A 20,673-nucleotide genomic window follows, 5' to 3' on the forward strand; every position below is an offset into this window, starting at 1 on the left:
TTTTATTTCTTTTTCTTCTCTGATTGCCGTGGCTAGGACTTCCAAAAGTATGTTGAATAATAGTGGTGAGAGTGGACATCCTTGTCTTGTCCCTGATCTTAGAGGAAATGCTTTCAGTTTTTCACCATTGAGAATGATGTTTGCTGTGGGTTTGTCATATATTGCCTTTATTATGTTGAGGTAGGTTCCCTCTATGCCCACTTCCTGGAGAGTTTTTATCATAAATGGGTGTTGCATTTTTTCAAAAGCTTTTTCTGCCTCTTTTGAGATGATCGTATGGTTTTTATTCTTCAATTTATTAATATGGTGTATCACATTGATTGATTTGCATATATTGAAGAATCCTTGCATCCCTGGGATAAATCCCACTCGATCATGGTGTATGATCCTTTTTATATGTTGTTGGATTCTGTTTGTTAGTATTTTGTTGAGGATCTTTGCATCTGTAGTCATCAGTGATATTGGTTTGTAATTTTCTTTTTTTGTAGGATCTTTGTCTGGTTTTGGTATCAGGGTGATGGTGGCCTCATAGAATGAGTTTGGGAGTGTTCCTTCCTCTGCAATTTTTTGGAAGAGTTTGAGAAGGATGGGTATTAGCTCTTCTCTAAATGTTTGATAGAATTCACCTGTGAAGCCATCTGGCCCTGGACTTTTGTTCGTTGGAAGATTTTTAATCACAGTTTCAATTTCATTACTTGTGATTGGTCTGTTCATATTTTCTATTTCTTCCTGATTCAGTCTTGGAAGGTTATACCTTCCTAAGAATTTTCCCATTTCCTCCAGGTTGTTCATTTTATTGGCATAGAGTGGCTTGTAGTAGTCTCTTAGGATGCTTTGTATTTCTGCGTGTCTTTTGAAACTTCTCCTTTTTCATTTCTAATTTTATTGATTTGAGTCCTCTCCCTCTTTTTCTTGATGAGTCTGGCTAATGGTTTATCAATTTTATTTAACTCCTCAAAGAATCACGTTTTAGTTTTATTGACCTTTGCTACTGTTTTCTTTGTTTGTATTTCATTTATTTCTGCTCTGATCTTTATGATTTCTTTGCTTCTGCTAACTTTGGGTTTTGTTTGTTCTTCTTTCTCTAGTTCCTTTAGGTGTAAGGTTAGATTGTTTATCTGAGTTTTTTTCTTGTTTCTTGAGGTAAGCTTGTATAGCTATAAACTTCCCTCTTAGAACTGCTTTGGCTGCATCTCATAGGTTTTGGATCATTGTGGGTTGTTTTTTTTTTTTCTTTTTGTGGTACACGGGCCTCTCACTGTTGTGGCCTCTCCAGTTGGAGAACACAGGTTCCCGATGCGCAGGCTCAGCGGCTATGGCTCCCAAGCCCAGCCGCTCCGTGGCATGTGGGATCTTCCCGGACCGGGGCACAAACCTGTGTCCCCTGCATCGGCAGGCGGACTCTCAACCACTGTGCCACCAGGGAAGCCCGATCATTGTGTTTTTGTTGTAATTTGTCTCTAGGTATTTTTTGATCTCCTGTTTTATTTCTTCAGTGATCTGTTGGTTATTTAGTAACCAATTGTTTAGCCTCCATGTGTTTGTGTCTTTTACGTTTTTGTTCCCTGTAATTCATTTCTACTCTCATAGTGTTGTGGTCAGAAAAGATGCTTGATATAATTTCAGTTTTCTTAAATTTACTGAGGCTTGATTTGTGGCCCAAGATGTGATCTTTCCTGGAGAATGTTCCATGCACAGTTGAGAAGAAAGTGTAATCTGCTGTTTTTTGGATGGAATGTCCTATAAATATCAATTAAATCTATCTGGTCTATTGTGTCATTTAAAGCTTGTGTTTCCTTATTAATTTTCTGGCTGGATGATCTGTCCATTGCTGTAAGTGAGGTGTTATAGTTCCCCACTATTATTGCGTTATGGTTGATTTCCTCTTTTATAGCTGTTACCAGTTTCCTTATGTATGTTGGGCATCTTTTCATGTACTTATTGGCCATGAATATCTGTATATCTTTTTTGAAGACTTGGCTTTTCAAACCCTTTGTCTATTTTTAGTTGGTTTTGTTGTTGTTGTTATTGTTGAGTTGTAAGAGTGATATATTTTAGATGTTAATCCATTATCAGATATATGGTTTGTAAATATTTTCTCCCATTCTGTGGATTCTCTTTTCACTCTGTTGATAATGTCCTTTGATGCATACATTTAAAAAAATTTTGATGAAGTCCAATTTATCATATTTTTTCTTTTGTGGCTTGTGCTTTTGGTGTCAAATCAAAGAAATCATCGCCAAATCCATTGTCTTGAGGATTTTTCCATTTTTCTTATAAAAGTACTATATTTTTAGCTCTTACGTTTAAGGCTTTTATCCATTTTGAGTTAATTTTTGTTTATGATGTGAGATAAAGTTCCAAACTTCAATGTTTTGCATGTGAATGTCCAGTTTTCCCAACGCTATTTGTTGAAGACTCTCCTTTTCCTGTTGAATGGTCTAGGACCCTTGAAGAAAATAATTTGAGCATACATGTAAGGGTTTATTTCTAGATTCTCTATTCTACCCCATTGGTCTATATGTTTGTCTTTATGGCAGTACCACACTGTTGTGACTAGTATAGCTTTGTATAAGCTTTGAAAACAGTGAGTCTGAGAGCTCCATCTTTGTTCTTTTTAAAAATTATTTTGGCTATTCTTTGTCTTTTGAGATTCCATATGAATTTTAGAACGGATTTTTCTGTTTCTTCAAAATACATCATTACAATTTTCATAGGGATTATGTTGTATCTATAGATCACTTTAGTGGTATTAATATCTTAACAATTTAAAGTCTTCTAATTTATGAATACTGGGTATATTTCCATACATTTATGTCTTATTCTCTTATCAATGGTTTTTAGTTTTCAGTGTATAACTCTTTTGCGTCTTTGCTTAAGTTATTCCTAGGCATTTTCTTCTTTTTGATGCTATTATAAATGGAATTTTTTCCCTTAATTTCCTTTTCAGATTGTTTATTATTTGTGTAGAGAAACAAAACTAATTTTTTGTATTGATTTTGTGTCTTAAAACTTTCCTGAATTAATGTAATAGTTCTAAAAGTTTGCATGTGTGTATGTGATCATTATGGTTTTCAACATATAAGATCATGTCATCTATGAACAGCGATAATTTTACTTCCTTCTACCCAATTTCAGTGTCTTTTATTTCTTTTTCTTCCCTCATTTCTCTGGCTAGAACTCCAAGTGTTATTTTACATAGAAGTAGCAAAAACAGACTACAATGCAATTTTTAATATCGACCAATATCTATTTTCACTGAAGATCAAATGTACGGTCCCAGTTTACATTAACGCTAATTGATTCATGAAAAAGAAAATAACATGGGAACATTTACCTTCCTTCCACTAATTACAAGTTGGGAGACCAACAGAAATTAAGTAGGATGGATGGGATGGAGAAAGGGTCTAAAAATAAATAGTAGAATTTGGAGCAAAAGCTAAGAGGTCAGTAGGAATGGCAGCTCTGTATTTTGTAGGATCTGATATTTATACAGTTTTGGGGTACTCCTTGAAGGAAAAAAAATACAAAATTATGAATACAAAGTTAAGCAGGAAATTGAATATTTATTTAAAATGAGAAAATAAATAACAAATGTTTGTAATCTTAGAAATTCAGGTTCTTTTCTCTGAGAAAATTTTAGAAATCCATCAGCAATAATTTTTTAAACAGGTTTCCTGATTGCAGTCTGGTTTCCTCTCCCCATCGACAATATTCTACAACTCCCAGAAACTCTCAGCATTATCAGAAGTCCATAGAATTGAGGGGCCCTGATGATGCTGAAGCATCATTTGCTTCCTGGGGAGTCCACCAGCTGATAGTAGAATGCCTGATTATATATTATTTCCTCACATGTTGGCCCTGATGAGTAAGACTGGGAATAGTTACACTGTATCATTTTGTACAGTTGCTCTAGGACTAAAACTTGAAATACCTGTATTGCATCTGTATTTGATTTTTGCTTGAAAGGAAGGAACATAATCTATAGCCTTATTATAATGCCAGGGAATAAAAAGCATGATTTATTAAACCAATTTATCATGAAAATTCTTGCCAAGGAAGCTTGATTATTGGAAATTCCAGGAGTATTTGCTGACCACTCAGACTCATCCATAGCATAATCTCCAGAATTATACACCTCAATATTGTCTGTAAAACTTTTTCAGTGTCTTTAAAATCTGCGTGTATGTATGTGAATGTGTGTGTGTGTATATATAACCCCTACCAAGGACTCTGATTTTTAGTTCCTTAAAAATATCAGAGGCGTGCTTCCCTGGTGGCGCAGTGGTTGAGAGTCTGCCTGCTGATGCAGGGGACACGGGTTTGTGCCCCGGTCCTGGAAGATCCCACATGCCGCGGAGCGGCTGGGCCCGTGAGCCATGGCCACTGAGCCTGCGCGTCCGGAGCCTGTGCTCTGCAATGGGAGAGGCCACAACAGTGAGAGGCCCGCGTACCGCAAAAAAAAAAAAAAAAAAAAATCAGAGGGCTTCCCTGGTGGCGTAGTGGTCAAGAATCCGCCTGCCAATGCAGGGGACGCAGGTTCAAGCCCTGGTCCGGGAAGATCCCCCATGCCACGGAGCAGCTAAGCCCGTGTGCCACAACTACTGAGTCCACGTACCACAACTACTGAAGCCTGCATGCCTAGAGCCCGTGCTCTGCAACAAGAGAAGCCACGACAATGAGAAGCCCACGCACCACAACGAAGAGTAGCCTCCACTCACTGCAACTAGAGAAAGCCCATGCACAGCAACAAAGACTCAACACAGCCATCAATCAGTCAATCAATCCAGAAATTCTGCATTAGTGTTTTCACAAACTCAGTAATGTGATATATCCAATAAGAAGAAGAACAGAAAACATTGATATTGTGGTAGTCGAGTGTCAAGCCATATTCTTGTATTTACTTACTTGATTCTCACAACAACCCTATGGGGAAAATTCTATTCCCATTTCCCATAAGAGAAAGGTGAGGCACAAAGAGGATTATTATCTTTCCCACGATAACAAATGTAATAAGGTGTGTGCTGGCTCCGGAGACTATGAGCCCAACTGCAACATTTTACTACTTCACCAGGCTGCACCAACTACTAGTGAGTATGTTGTATTTATTTGTGATGTGGGGGTCCTCAATTATAAACAGTTATTCTTTCACTGCCCCAGTAGCAGACCAATTATTTTACATCCTATGCTGTTAGTCACAGAACATGTGGCTGACGCGTATTTGCTTTTTGAACTCTTGCTCATCTATTTTCTAGGAAATCTTCCTTAGCTTGTGTACTAAGACTCAACTCTGTCTTCTTTAGTCTCATTTTGCTTTCCCAATTAGAGTTTGTGCTTCATGAGGTCAAGAACCATATTTTCTATTTCCTCTGAATCTCCCAGGGTTAGGGCATGGTATGAGATTCATAGAAAGGTAACGATAAACACTGACTTATTTACTGATATTTTTCGAACAACAAGCCAGTGGTAAAACTCAGTTATCTGTAATTTGCATTAAAAAATTATGTGAACCACACATTCCTTCAAACAAGATTTATGGAGGGCCCATATGTGATAAGGACACAACAAGAATGAAATACAGTTCTGCCATTGAGGGCCTTATGGTATAACAGGAAGATAAAATGTAAACAAATAGTTTAGTGATGTGTTACAGAGACATTGTTAAGATTCAGTAAATATGATGAGTAAATAAATTAGCTTTAGTGGGGATGGAGTGATGTAATTCTAATCTTGGTAAGAGATACCTGACCCATACTCTATTAGAATTGAAGTAAAGTTTTAGGGATTATTTTTGTCTAATCCTTCATCTTATAGGTAAGAAACTGGAGTAGTAAGATGTTGAATGGGATTTTTCCTGTTAGTCCAGGCTTGGCTATTAAGAAAAACATCTGGTAACGAAAGACTGTACAAATCCACTTCATCTGAAGAGGGCCTTTCTATGAACACCATCTTCTTGAAGGAATTTAGAGGCAACAGAATTAGCTCTACTACTACTGTGCACCTTCCCATCCCAGAATTAGCAGAGACTTAGAGACGGGAGCAAAGAGAGTTATGGTGGACAGTTTTTGGAGCGTGCAGGTGCCCAAAGAAAGGCTCTTTCCTTCCTTTTACAAGTTTTTCCTCCTGAATCCAAATGTTGACAGTGATGGGTTTGTATTAAGAGAATAAATCACACATTTTGGCTGAGTCTGTGAGAAGGAGAGAGTGAGATCTCTTTTCCTACTTTCTCATCTGGATGTCCTGGTACCATACCCTAAGGGGAGTCAGTAACAAATTTTGGGAATAGTTTGATAAGTGTTCTTTGGAGGTTGGTGGCATATGGAAGAGAAAGATTGATGCCACTTTCTGATCTAGAGATTTCTGAAGATGAGAGTCCCATCGCAGGGGTCAAGGCCAGCAAGACTTTAAGAGATCATGGTGTAGGAAGGCTTGGAAAAAGTTTGGAGGCATCTTCACCTCACTCCAGTTTCCACAGTCCTTGGAGAAGGAGATAACACAGTTCCTATGGTTCCAAGAGGAGCTCCAGGGTTTCTCAAGCCACTGACAGGCCAAGCATTGGGATATTCAGCCCAGAGAAGGGATTGGGAGTATGGAGTATGGTAGGAGGCCAGGGGGAGATAAGGGACTACTGCTCTCTAGGGGGTCCTCAGCGATGGAGTGATCCTGGGTAAGCATCACTGATAACCTGAGTATCGCCATTCCACCTACATACCAGTAACCACAGAAAGAATTAGACCAAATCAAAATGAGAAATGGGGCTCCAAAAGGCAGCAGTTACATACAAACATCACTACATTCCTGACTCTCCTCCCTGTTTCCAAACCTGGAGAAGCTATATGCTTAGGAGGGAAGTAGGGAGAATATCCCACCAACATATACACATACACACACACGTGCACACACACACACACACATACACACACACACGGTGTCACATTGAGGGAAACAAGTACGAGAAGGGGAGCAGATCACAACCTCTACAACTCCAGTCCTTTTTAGATACAAACCCAGCATTAACTATAATATCTTTAGAATAACAACTGTGATATTAGAGTTTGAAAGAGGACTAGAGAAAAATTTTACTATTCAGAAATAAAGGATTTGCCCAATATTATAAAGGAGAATTTGAGATTTCATGGTTGAGAGTAGTTAAAATAAAACCATTTCACATTTACAATTTAAACAGTTCATATCAGAATATCAAGGTGGGGAGTGAGCGATAGGGGTGCAGTCTGCCTAGACAGGGCAAGCAATTTTATTACTGACGTTGTTTAAAATTACTGGGCCCAGGCGGATAATAGAAAGCATACCTACTTTTCATTGACTTAGTTATTGTTTTTTTTTTCTCCTCCACGGACAATGCACTCCTTGACTGCTTGGTCTTGGAGCAGTCCCTACCACACCTCCCTTGATGATACAGGACAGCCAGTTGAGACTCCCCGAAAATTCATTTGCACTATGACCTGCCCAAAGAAATAAAGCTTCTTTTCCTAGCAAAAGAAAATTTATTAAAGGTGGAGAATTTTGTAGACATTTTATAATTTCTGGCTTTGATTTAAAATCATTTATATTTTTCTTTAAATTAGTTACAGGTTGAGGCAGATACAGTGGATCATTGGGGTTCTTTGGGAAGCAACCATGGAAACAGAGTTGTGAGCACAGATAATTACTGTGAATAATGCCTGAGAAAGATAAGGAGGGGGCAGGACTGGGCAGAGAGAGCCTTAGTTTACAATGCAGATCTGACAAAGTCTCAGCCAGCCCAGTAGGGAGCTGGGAACAAGGATTACTTGTTAGTCCCCTGCATTGGGAAGAAATGGCCAGGTTCTAGTAATACTACTGCCCAGCCATTGACTGGGGGCTACCCAGGAAGACCATGACATTTTCTGGAAAGCTGAGTCGTATCCTGAAGGCAGTGCAGCTAGAGGCTGTCAGCCAAATGCACCCCTTGCAGCTGAACAGCACTTCTCTCTTGAAAGGAGATCTAAGTAGTGCATATCCCTGGCTGCCACACCTGATCTCAAGTTAAATATCTGCATCCCCAGCTTTTCTGTTAATTTTACAAGTGTAATAAGTGCTTTGTGATGCCTCATTAGATATTCATCCACCACTTCTATACAGCCAAGTACCATTTGGACACCCAGCATGTTCAACTGTTAAGAAGAGTCAATTTAGTAAACATGGAACTGGAGGCACTTTGTGACTTGGCTCGATTCTGTGTCACATTTCAGCTTCTTTTTGATCAAATAAAGTGCTGATTCTCTGACAACAAAGGAGTATCTTTTATTCATATTTATATCTTCTCACCCCCTACACAAAAAAATACAGGGCCTGACAGGGCATCTGTTGCCCAGGAGGATGACAGTAAATGTTGTATGTAATAGAATGACTGATTACAGAATGTTTTCCCTTCTTTCCTTTACTCCATGTCCATATAAACAGTCTTTGTGTGACTTGATATTGCTGGTGGTTCTGAATCTGGTTTTGAAATCAATATATTTTGTCTGTCTTCTTCTTTATGAAAGAAGGAATAAAAATCCCCAATGGTAAGAGATAATTCAAATAAAACCATGCTAAGAAGAAGAAATGCTGTATATAAAAAAGACTGAAGAGCCATCTTCCGGGACCTGCCACTCCAGTGACATCTCCAGCAAGGTAACCTTCCTCCCACCACACTGGAGAGCAAGGCTGGGAGCAAGATATGTTACAGATTGAGGGAGCCAAGCACTCATATGTCAACACAAATTCAGAAAAGAAGGAAGGGAAGAAAGAAGGAAGAAAAGGAGGACGGTTATAGAAAATAATTATTTACAAAAATATGAAGGTTGGAAGGCTCCTTTGTGTAAATTTAATAACAACTTTCATTTTATCAGTGAACTGAAGATAGTTTTATGATTGGGGGAAGCTTACTTCCATGATGAGGACATCTGACCACAACAGGGAGGTCCAGGTGGCAGCTAGGATGAAACGTGAATGTCAGAACCTTTAGTAGCCGCCAAGGAAGAACCTGTCCTTTTCAAGTCTGGCGAGTCATGAGGCTGCCATTAAAGCTAAATAAGTGAACAGAAACAGTTGTTTCAGAGGATGTGGTTTCATCTGCAAACGTGTCACTGATGGATGCCCTTCTGTGCTAGGAGACAGCTATTGATTCCTGACTTCCTGAGGGGAGCCGTGGAGAGCTGCAAATGGGGAAGCTGAAACAAAGCCACATGGGGGCTTCCTGGAAGGCTTTTTGATGCAACTGATTATGATGTTCTGCGGGATAATTTACTTGTTTCAAGTGCATGATGAATGGGATTATTATTCATAATTAGGAAATGCCCAGAGAGAAAAGAACACAAACAATGTCCTGACTAGCTATCAGTAATTATCAGGCACACACGAATAATGCCCAGGAAATGAAAAGGCTCCAGCATTTTCCTTTAATTTTGTTTAGGAATGTGATTTCCTAACAGCAATCGAGTGCTGTGGGCAGTTTATGTCCTGCCAATTATGTCACCTCAAAGCACCATTCCTCACGGCATCCCTTGCAGTGTACACAGAGGAGGCCCGTCAGATAGTATTCCTTAATTAATTATGGTCTTTCTTGTAGGCGTCTTTGTAAACAGTATCTCCCTCTTCTCCTCTCCTTCCTCATCTCTTCCTAAAATTGCATGTGCTGCCTGTCCCTTTAGGAGACACACTATATTGGAGAAACTGAATTCTGTTAGCTACCAGCTTAGCCTGTAATGAGAAAGCTTTATAAGGCCAATCAACTTGGTTTGTATGAAATGTTCTCTCTTCTGGTAGTGAGGGGGGAAAAAGTCTTAGCAGCTTTTTTTCTATAGGAACTGCTCCAGTTTTTCTTTTCTTTTTCGTTTTGTTTTGTTTTCTTTGGTACAACTAAATCAAAGTACTGTCATGCTCACCACTGAAAATTACTGCAAACTGCAATGAGCTGTAGAAAGACCCCGGTCAGAGTGAAGGACCATTTGTGGAGGCAGTTGCCAACTTCTCCAGTGGCATATCTTTGGGACTATAGTGATCAGAAAAGCCTGGGCTCCCCTGCGCAAATGTCCAAAGAAAATAAACAGCGATGTGAGGGAGGAGATAACGGGCCTCAAACACATTTCACAACTTGCTTCTCATTTTGAGTGTGTTCTGCTGGATTTTCAGAAGAATGTACGGCTGCTGTGCTGGGTGCAGCTGTTTGAGTTCTTACAGTTCTAGGAGCAAGACAGGGAGGAGGCAGAGTGCATTAGCGTGGACCAATTCAAAGCAAGCTAAGTCCAAAAAGCTAAACGTGGCCAAACTCTCTGCAAAATTCACACACGCACACAAAAGATTATATTTGGTTCTGCCTCAGAGCACCTAAAGCTATAGTTGAACTGCACAATTTTATCCCAAAATGGGTCACTTTTGCCCATGCCAAGATGAAACAGAAAATGGAATGGGAGAAGGGTTAAGGTAGCTGGTTCCTACCAGGGCTTTGGGCACAATATTTGTCCCTTCAGTGTATCTAGCTGCTCACTACTCAAACTATGGTGCATGGTCCAGCATCACCTGGGAGCTTGATAGAAACGCAGAATCTTGGACCCCACCACAGACCCACTGAATTAGAATCTGCATGTTAACAAGATACCCAGGGGATTTCTATGCATATGGCACTTTGGAAAGCCCTGGCCTAGGGCACCTGCTCAAGTTACCTCTGCAGTTTAGAAGGGAGGAAGGTCCATACTGAACTTCATGAAAAATGAGAATAAATCTGTTCAATATCTTATTTAACTTTCTTTCTACAGGAACTTGACTTCCTTTTTAAAACAACTCGATTCCCAAATTTTTAAAAACATAAGATGTACCATGGCGATGACAAGCATTAGGTTTTCCATAACTGGGGCAAAGTTTTAGTGAACAATGGGCTATTTTTAGAGCAAATTTTATATTGTTAGCCCCAGAATTACATGAAGTATTATAAATAGTGGGATTCCTCTTCTACGCAGTTGTGGCAGCAGACAAATTCATGGGTACTGCATGTTTTATCTCCCAGGGTGCTGAAAATTCTTTTGATCACGTTAAGAATAAATGGCCAGCACTCTGTTCTCTTTACCTCACTTGAATTTTTACTATTTTCCATAATATTTATCACCATAAATTTACTTATTCTATTTAGTGTTTGTTTTATGTCAACCATACCTCCCACTGCTCGAAGAATGTTAACTCCAAATAAGTAGATACCTTGCCTGTGACAGCACTTGGCATATCACAGATGCTCAATCAACTTGTGTTGAATAAGTGAGACTCTGTTGTAGGATAGAGATATTTCTTGGGTCCTTCCAATTATTAGGCATAAATCCCCGTAAACTGTTTTACTCACACTGTTCTAGGTTTATCCTCACAAAGCAAATTCATGTATACTTTGTCTTCCAGGATGTCTGGAGAGTGAAAAAGGAGTCTATGGATTGGACAGTGTTGTTGTTGTGTGTGTGTGTGTGTGTGTGTGTGTGTGTGTTTTTCCTTTGGCTGCGCCACACGGCATGTGGGATCTTAGTTCCCAGGCCGGGGATTGAACCCGTGCCACCTGCAGTGGAAGCACAGAGTCTTAACCACTGGACCGCCAGGGAAGTCCTGAATCTATGGATTGTTGTTGAATACATCCCTCTGGCTTTATTAGACATGATGGTCTCTGGGGAAACTATTGCCCATTAACATTAACAAATTGGCTTCTCTTTCACATAATAGTTTTGTGTGATTTAGTGTGAATCCATTGCAGTGGCTAGTCTTTGGGTATATTAACTGCATTCATTTCTATGCCCGAAAAGCTGAGACCAGATGCCAGCACAACATGACTTACACAAGGTGATAATCCTGAGAGGGTGACCAGTTTGCAGCTTTATATGACATCCACCTCTGCTCCTCACCTCTACCTGGCCCCCACAGGCATGGCAGACACTGTATGCAAAGGGACTTAAGATTTCTTATTCTGCAGTGTAACCAAATGTTGGGAGTTTAAGCATCCCATATTGTAATTAATGGCACAGACCCACAGAGCATGCTGACACACTGAACAGGTTTAGAAAGTACCATGCAACCAAGACGGGGTTCATGCTATATAGTCCTTTTCTGTTTCTTTCTCTTCTTTCTGCCCCTTAGCCTTGGAGTGCCCCAGGGTTCGGTCCTTGGTCCCAACTTTATATTCAATATTATACTCAACTCCTTCCCTGTCCCTGCCCCTGGTGAACTTAACTCCCATGGCTTTAAATAGTATCTAACTGCTGACTACACTGAAATGTATATCCTAGCTTTGAACTCCATCCTGGACTTCATAGTTATATATACAAGTTGTACATCCAACAATTATACTTGTTTAACATACATTTCAAATTGAGTGTGTTCTTTTTTCATTTTGTTATTGAGTTATGATTAACATACAATATTATATTAGTTTCAAGTGTGCCACACAGTGATTCAGTATTTTTTATACATTATGAAATGATCACTGCAACAAGACCAGTTACCATCTCTCATTCCTTGTTAAAAATTTCACTCCCCAAACATACTTTACTCACAATCTCAGTTGAGGGCAATTCTGTTATTTCACTTGTTCAAGCCAAAAACCTTAGAGTTGCTTTTGGCTCTTCTTTTTCCTTCCCAAGCCTCATCAAAGCTGCCAAGAAATTCTGTTAACGCTAACATCAAAATACATCTGCTATATGCCCACTTCTCTCCAGCTTTACTGCTATCCTGGTTGGAGCCACGGTTATTCTCTCTTGCCTGGATTATAGTAACAACCTCCTAATTGGCCTCTCTGCTTCCAATCTCAGGCCCCAATAGATGATTTTCAACAAAACAGCTGGAGATATCCTTTAAAAATGACAGATTACATCACTCTGCTCAACCCCTCCAATGCCTCCCTAGTCCATTCTGAGTCAAAACCAAAGTTGTTACAGGGTCTGGCCCTCTGTGACTGCTCCAACTTCATCTCCTTCTCTTCATCCTCTCTTACCCCACTCCTGTTGCCCTGGCTTCTGCGTTGTTCTTGGAACACACCAAGCACGCTCCTGCCTTGGGATTTCGCTCAGTGGTTTCTTCTGCTTGGAACATTCCTCATCCCAGACATCCACATGACTTGCTCCCTCACCTCCTTCATATCTTTGTACAAAGGTTACCTTTACATTGACCACCCCTTTTTGAGTTGCAACTCACTTTTCCCATGTGGTACTCCCATTGATTCTCTCTGCCCTCATTTTTAAAAATTATTTTTTACTGAGGTAACATTGGTTTATAACATCATATGTTTCACATGTACAACATTGTATTTCTCCTGTTTATACTACAGCATGCTCACTACCAAAAATTTAGTTTCCATTCATCACCATACAGTTGACTCCCCTTTACCCATTTCACTTTCCCCCTGCCCCTTCCCTTCTGGTAATCACTATTCTGTTCTCTGTACCTATGTGTTTGTTTTAGTTTTTTCATTTATTTTGTTTTGTTGTTTGTTGTATTCCACATGTGAGTGAAATCATAATTTGTCTTTCTCCATCTGACTTATTTAGCATAATACCCTCAAGATCCATCTATCATGTTGCAAATGGCAGGATTTCATCTTTTTTTACGGTTGAATAGTATTTCATTGTATTGTTTCCATATCTTGGCTATTGTAAATAATGCTGCAATGAACAGAAGTGTGCATATACTTTTTCAAATTAGTGTTTTTGTATCTTTGGATAATTACCCAGAAGTGGGATAGCTTGATCATATGGTAGTTCTGTTTGTAATTTTTGAGGTATCTGCATACTGTTCTCCATAGTGGCTGCATCAATTTACATTCCCACCAACAGTGTATGATGGTTCCCTTTTCTCCATATCCTTGCCAACACTTGTTATTTATTACATTTTTGATAACAGCCATTCTAACAGGTGTGAGGTGGTATCTCATTGTGGTTTTAATTTGCATTTCCCTAATAATTAGTAATGTTGAACACCTTTTCATGTGCCTGTTGGCCATCTGTATGTCTTCTTGGGAAAAATGCCTACTCAGCTCCTCTGCCCATTTTTTGATCAGGTTGTTTTTCTGTGGCTGAGTTATATGCGTTCTTTATTTTCTGCATTCCTTTTATCATCGTTTAATTGTACTTAGCCCTCCCTAGCATGCTACATAGTTTAGTCATTATCTTTATTGTTTATTGTTCGTGTCTCGAAACCCAAAATGAAGCCTCATGAAATGCAGATTTTGTCTGTTTGGTTCACTAATAAATGACAAGCCTCTATAATGGGCTGGGTTACTTAGCAGGTGCTTAATAAATTTGTGAAAGGTGTTAATATTTACTAAGTTCCACTTTTACACTGATTGAGAATTTGCCTCCCTGCTATCCTGAAAAGCTGACTCCTATTTTGCCCTCTAAAAGAACACAGGGAAAGCCTGCTCTAAGTTTCTCAGGATGACCCCTGGCCAGAGAGTATATGTGGCTTTTCCCACATACAAATCAGATGCATTTTGCCTGGAACTTTTCATTTATTCCAATGGTGTCTGTAATTTTATCACAGGCCTACCCTGCCATACTTAAGGTAAGCAGTGATGTTTTCCTAACTTTATGATCAGTACACAGGCTTGTGTTCATGAATATGATTATGATTTTTGATCCATTAATTTCTGGTCATTATCACCAAAGCCAGGAAGGACTGAACTGTTTGAATAGTTTTGCCCAATTGTTGAGGCCATCAGAGACAAGTAGGCCCCAAATAACATTAAATCCAAGGGCATTTGCAAAAACCTTGTGAGTCAATATTTTACAGCTCATATTTCCTTCTTCTCCGTCTGTAACTGATTTATGTAGTCAAGTTCCCTGTGAGTTGAAAGCTTACACCTAGCTGAAAGTGACCCACTTGTAGAATCTTGGGCTTTGTCCAGAATATCTCAAGAGAACTTAGAGGGTGAGTTGAAACACCAGAAACAATTTAACTCATTATCAACTCAACCTTACGTAACAGGCACGTCTGGGAAGGAAGCCGCCTAAACTGCATGTGGCCTGTACCAGATCATTAAAGGCTGTTAATGCCCAGAGTGTGTTTGCGTCCCAAATATTTAAAAGGTCCCTTTGAGGAAGTTAACTATTTGAAATATTATTTATATGTCACACATCCCAGTGTCTTAATTTGGGAATACAAAATAGAGTTCTGGAGGAGAGAAGTAACTGAAAGCTCTTGCTAGAGAAAATGATGATGCTAACTCTATTGCATCAAATATATATTTACAAATATTTATAAATTATAAACCTAAAAGTAGCATGGATAGTCATACTATCTATGAAGAAATAATTGCTTAAAATAGACTGAAGAGTGTTCTATCATATTATATCAGATTCATAGAAAGAGCAATGCCATCTCCACCTCCGAGCATTGTGAACTTATTTCCAGAATATTCTTATAACAAAAATCATTTAAGTTTTAGAGGTCTTTTACTTTTCAGTTGACACAGTATTTCCAAATGTATAGTTTCAGTAGTCTCATGGAGATGATGTCATCTTTGTTTTGCAGCTGAAGATAACGAAAGTTACAAAGTGAAATAACTTGCCCAAGACCAAATACCCAATCTGTAGCACACACAGTCTTGTTGTTCTTGGTCCAGTATGCCTTCCTCCATACCCAGGTGCCTTCATTTGCAAGTCCACAGTAGAGTTCTGGAGGGAAGAGGTTTCTGGAAGTTCTTGCTAAAGGAGGTGAAGATAATAAACTCTGCTACAGCAAATAATACTTATTTCCATATCTGCCTTTCCTATTAGATGGTAATTCTTCTTAAAGACAATACATTAAATCTGCGTTCCCCCAACCTTGCACAGTATCTAGAATGTAGTCAGTACTAGAAAGATTGAATTTAGAAAGGCTTAATGAGTACAAATGTCATACTCTCTCAGGTACAGCGTGTCCTGTCACTAAGAGCAGAGACCCGTCTCCAGACCTGTGAAGATGTTACAAGGTACATGGGAACTGAGTTCATTCACTTAAAAAGAAACTACTTACTGAGCATTTACTATGTGCCAGGCACTGTGTTAGGCAAAAGGCGTAGCACTGCAGAAGACAGACAGACATGGTGCCTATACTCATAAAAGCATCCAGAGACTTGGAGCTGAGCCTTTAACTCTTGTTATAAAGTATGGACCAGTGATTCTCAAACTTGAATGTGTGTACGAATTGCCCAGGGATCTGGCATTCTGATTCAGTAGGTCTGGGGTGGGCCCAAGAGTCTACATTGCTCACAAACTTCCATCTGATGCTGATTATGCTGGTCCCAGGCTCACCTCTTGAGTAGCAAGGACCAATGTTATAAAATTTTATTCTCTTGAAATACTGTCCTGTATTACTTACCCTGCAAGATTTCCCCAGTATTACTTGTTCGTGTGTGTGTTTAGTTCTATGCAATTTTGTCACATATGTAGGTTTGCAGATTCACCATCACAGTAAACATACAGAACAGTCTTATCACTGCCAACATCCCATCCCACAACTTTGCTCACCTCTGGCAACCACTAATCTGTCATCTATCTCTACAATTTTGTCATTTCGAAAATGTTATATAAATAGAATCATACAGCACATAACCTTTTGAGATTGGTGCTTTCACTCTGTGTACTTTTCTTTTTGCCTGTATCGATAGATCATTCCTTTCTATTTGAGAGAAGCGTTCCATGGGATGAAAGTACCACAGTTAGTTTAACCCGTCACCAGTTGAAGGATATCTGGGTTGTGTCCGTTTTCAATTATTACAAATAAAACTGCTCTGAACCTTTGTGTAAAGATTTTTGTGTGAACATAAGTTTTCATTTCTTTGGGATGAATAACCCAGATTGCATTTGCAGGGCAATATGGCAGTTTCATGTTTAGATTTATAAGAAAGTGCCAAACTGTTGCCCAGAGGGGCTGTAAAATTTTATATTCCCACGAGCAAAGCTTGAGTGTTCCAGTTTCTTTTCATTGTTGTCAGCATTTGGTGCTGTCACTATTTTTTTTTAATATTAATGCACACTTCTTTTTATTATATTAAAATCAGGCAATGGTCTGAAAAATGAAAAGGCTGCTTATGGAATACTGTTATGTTAAACTTTACTTACAGGACGTTAAATCCTTAGAACTAAGGGTTTCCCCAGAAAAAGATTAATGGTAACATCAGCTGCTTTTCAGACTTGATGGTTGCTGCTTCAAAAGGTGGTTTTATACAAACACTAAAAAAAAAGAAAAACCCTTAGAATACAATGAATTGCTTTTATTTTGTTATGCATCCACATCTCAGCATTTAGTGGTCCTGAACAGGAAAGTGGAAGAATGCAGCAATTTTGCCAGGAAGTCAAGCCCACCAATTTTGGGGATCCACTTGGGGGTACAAACAAGTTCTTTCTTACCTCTGCTGAGGACCGTGAGAAGCAGCAAAGTATGCACTGAATCTAAGGTTCTTTTTGTTCCAGTTGTCAGATTCCAAACTAGACCCAAATGGATTGCAAGGATGACCCAGTGAGAGCCCTGTTTAAAACTTCTTCAAATTTTAAAAGCAAAAGCAATTACAGGAAAAGAAAACAATTCATTCAGAGGGATTGTGTGTGCCTACAAGTGTCTCCTGTGGCCTTTCTCCAAGTTTAACCACCAAGGACTTTAGAGCTGGCAGGTCTCAGTAACCCTGCTGACTGTTCTTTTCACCTTATCAAAACCTGAGCTAAAAATATGCATCAGCTGATGACGGCAGCAGAGGGTGGCAGGGCTGAGCACCCAACATTCATTTCCCAGGCTGGTGGAGAGTAAGAAGTGTGGTTCCAAAACTAAATGAGAGAGGTCAGAGACGCTTTCCAACCTTACCTGATGGCTTCTGATTAAAGCAAGGAAGTGTCATGGAAAGTGCTGGGTGGTGATGGTGCCAAAAGGGACTTGAGGAGGAGGAAGGACAAAGCAGCAGCACGCTCGATTAAGGTGGAGGGAGAAGATATGGGGAAAGCCCTGAATTCCTCACCAAAGGCCAATTTCAGAGGGGAGCCGAGGGGGTTACAATCTATGCTTCGGCCAAGGGTGGTAGTGGAGAGTGGGAAGAGGATGGTGGCTTGGAAGGGGGTCAGCATTTAGGACTTAAAGAAAGAAACCAGGCGTGCAGACGAAGCACCCACACACACCCAGCAGGAGTCCCACAGGCTGTGACCTGAAACCCTCACATCTACTCTAAGAAGCCACCCCCAGCTGGAGGGCTGTCGCAGGGAGGGAGGAGGCAGGGAGAGGGGAAGGGGAGAAGGCAGAGACCCCAGGCCATGTAATCAGCAGCAAGGTGATTGCGTGATGTGTCTTTTCACAGTTGAGTTAGATGTGCCCCACTGGTTATGACGGGAATCGATTTAAATACACTTTCTTGATCCCAGAAGTTCATATGTGGACAGTGGTTGTTACACTTGACAGGATGATTTGTTATGGCACAACTTATATATTTCAAATGGACAAAAAAATTGGTATCACATTTACAGTATCTTAAGATAAACTGCCTTTGAATGGGAGTTTCCTTTCCAGTACTTTGAGGTCTACAAGACGTATCTAGAAAATTTACTACTGTGGAAAATGAAGACTGTTTAATTCTAATGGGGGGTAAGGGAGGGCTGGTGGTTTTTCTTTCTGATTCACTGCTGTAACACTGTCCTTCAGGCGGCTGAGGAAGTTTCATATTATCTTTAGACATCATTAGGCGCTGAAGCTCTTGCAGGGCAACTGATGCTATATGAGTTCTGCCATTCTGCTAGCACTGATTTGGCTCTTGGGTCCACCACTCCATTAGAACTATTAACTCCATTCATATTAATTTTTGTTACAAGTCTTACAAAGGGGGGTGCTTCTAGGTATTTAGCTCCACATTCTATTTTAAGGCTGTATACTTGGTTTTCATAAATTGTTCTTGGGGGCTCAATGATCATCCCTGTCCATCTTGTAAGTGTCATGTCTTCATCATCTTCTAGACCCCAGATAATTATACCATCTCCTACTCCTTTCTGGCCTTCGTTGAGTTCTTCCAACAGTTGGAAATTGCGAGGGACTTTCAGTCGCGAGCCTGCGGTGGCTGCCACCTTGTGTTGCTGTCGCTCCTTCACTATCTTTTTTTTTAATTTTAGGAATTCTAATAGACATGTAGTGATATCTCAGAGTGGTTTTAATTTGCATTTCCCTAATGGCTAATGATGTCAAACATCTTTCTTATGCTTCTTTGTCATCTGAATATTATCTTTGGTTAAGTGTCTGTTTGTTTTATCCCAGTTTCTAACTGGATTTTTCCTTTGTTGTTTCCATTGAGTTTTAAGAGTTCTTCATATGTTCTGGATACTACTACTTTGTCATATTCTTCTTTAGAAATATTTTCTCCAAGTCTTAAGCTTGTATTTCATCTTCTTCACAGGGTCTTTTGCAGAGCAAAAGTTTATATTTTTAGTGAGGTCCAATTTATCATGTTTTCCTTTTATGGATTATGCTTTGGGTGTCAAGTTTAACAACTGTTCGCCTAGACCTGATCCCAAAGATTTTCTCCTAGTATTTCTTTTCTCATAAAGGTTTTATAGTTTTAAGTTTTACATTTAAATGCATGAAAATTTTGAATTTTTGTTTTTTTGGTATAAGGTGTGAGATTTAGATCGGAGTTTATTACACCTGTTGAGGTATAGCATGAGGTCCAGGTGGGGGTTATGTTCAGTTTCCCACTGGACCTGACCAGCATCACCCTTACAAAAGAGGAACAGAGCACTTACACCTCACTGCAGACAGTTGAGGTGGAAGTTCAGCCACCCTTCCCTCTGCTGACATCTTCCCAGCAAATGTGTGACACTGACTTTCACTGCCTTGTTGATGCTGAGTGAATGTGGAAGCTCAGCTCCCTGCTGGACCCCACTGACACTACATGAGGAGAGGGAAATAGAGTGTCTGCCGGCTCCATCTCTCATCACCTCATCTACCTCTTTGCTGGTGGTGGGCGGAGTTGAGAATCTGCTCCCCGTTGTGTTCCACAGACACAGGGAAAGGGCTGCAATGCTAGTGGGGACTAGCTCTGCCTCGTACTACCTCATTTAGTCTTATTTCTTCCAGGAAGATGTGGAGAGTCTGTTCACTGCTGGAGCCCACTGACACCATCCTGGGGGGGAGGGAGAATGGTAATAACGCCTGCTTCTGGCCGGTGGGGGAATGGAAGATCAGATCTCCACTCAGCTTCGCCAGTACTCTTCCTGTAGGGGAATTGGTGCACAGCCTGCCTATGCTGGGCAGAGGATAGATGACTAGCACCCCCCTCAGCTCTGCCAACTCCACTGGGCAGGGGAATCAGAGGGCTGCCACCTCTCTGTGGTGCAGGGGGGAGTGGCAGAGTGAAAGATCTGCTTGTGTTTGACTTCAGTGGAACTTTGGGGAAGGGGTACAGTTTTTCCAATGTTCCATGTATTTTGCGCTGGAGTAGGGTAGCTATTACCAAAAAGGATTCTGTTGTTAAGGTACCCATTTTCTGGGCCTTTAGCTAGGGAAAGCAGGTTTTTGTTTTGTTTTAATCTGTGCTTGTTGGCAGTTCTGGGTTGGAAGCTTTTGTAGCATCCTGTCACAAAGATGTATGGAAGTGATAAAAAAAAAAAAAAAAAACCCAGGAAACTCACTGCCATGTTGTTCCTCAAGCCCCCTGCAATCTAAACCTACAAATAATAG

At 40.0% G+C, this 20,673-nt stretch overlaps 1 pseudogene; it reads right to left on the bottom strand.

The window, feature by feature from the left end:
- Positions 1–17,837: 17,837 nt before the first annotated feature.
- Positions 17,838–20,115, bottom strand: LOC112413496 (ubiquitin-conjugating enzyme E2 variant 1 pseudogene; annotated as a pseudogene).
- Between the last annotated feature and the right edge of the window lie 558 nt (positions 20,116–20,673).

This window comes from Neophocaena asiaeorientalis, unplaced genomic scaffold, assembly GCF_003031525.2.
Source record: "Neophocaena asiaeorientalis asiaeorientalis breed wild unplaced genomic scaffold, Neophocaena_asiaeorientalis_V1.1 scaffold361, whole genome shotgun sequence".
Lineage (NCBI taxonomy): Eukaryota > Metazoa > Chordata > Mammalia > Artiodactyla > Phocoenidae > Neophocaena > Neophocaena asiaeorientalis.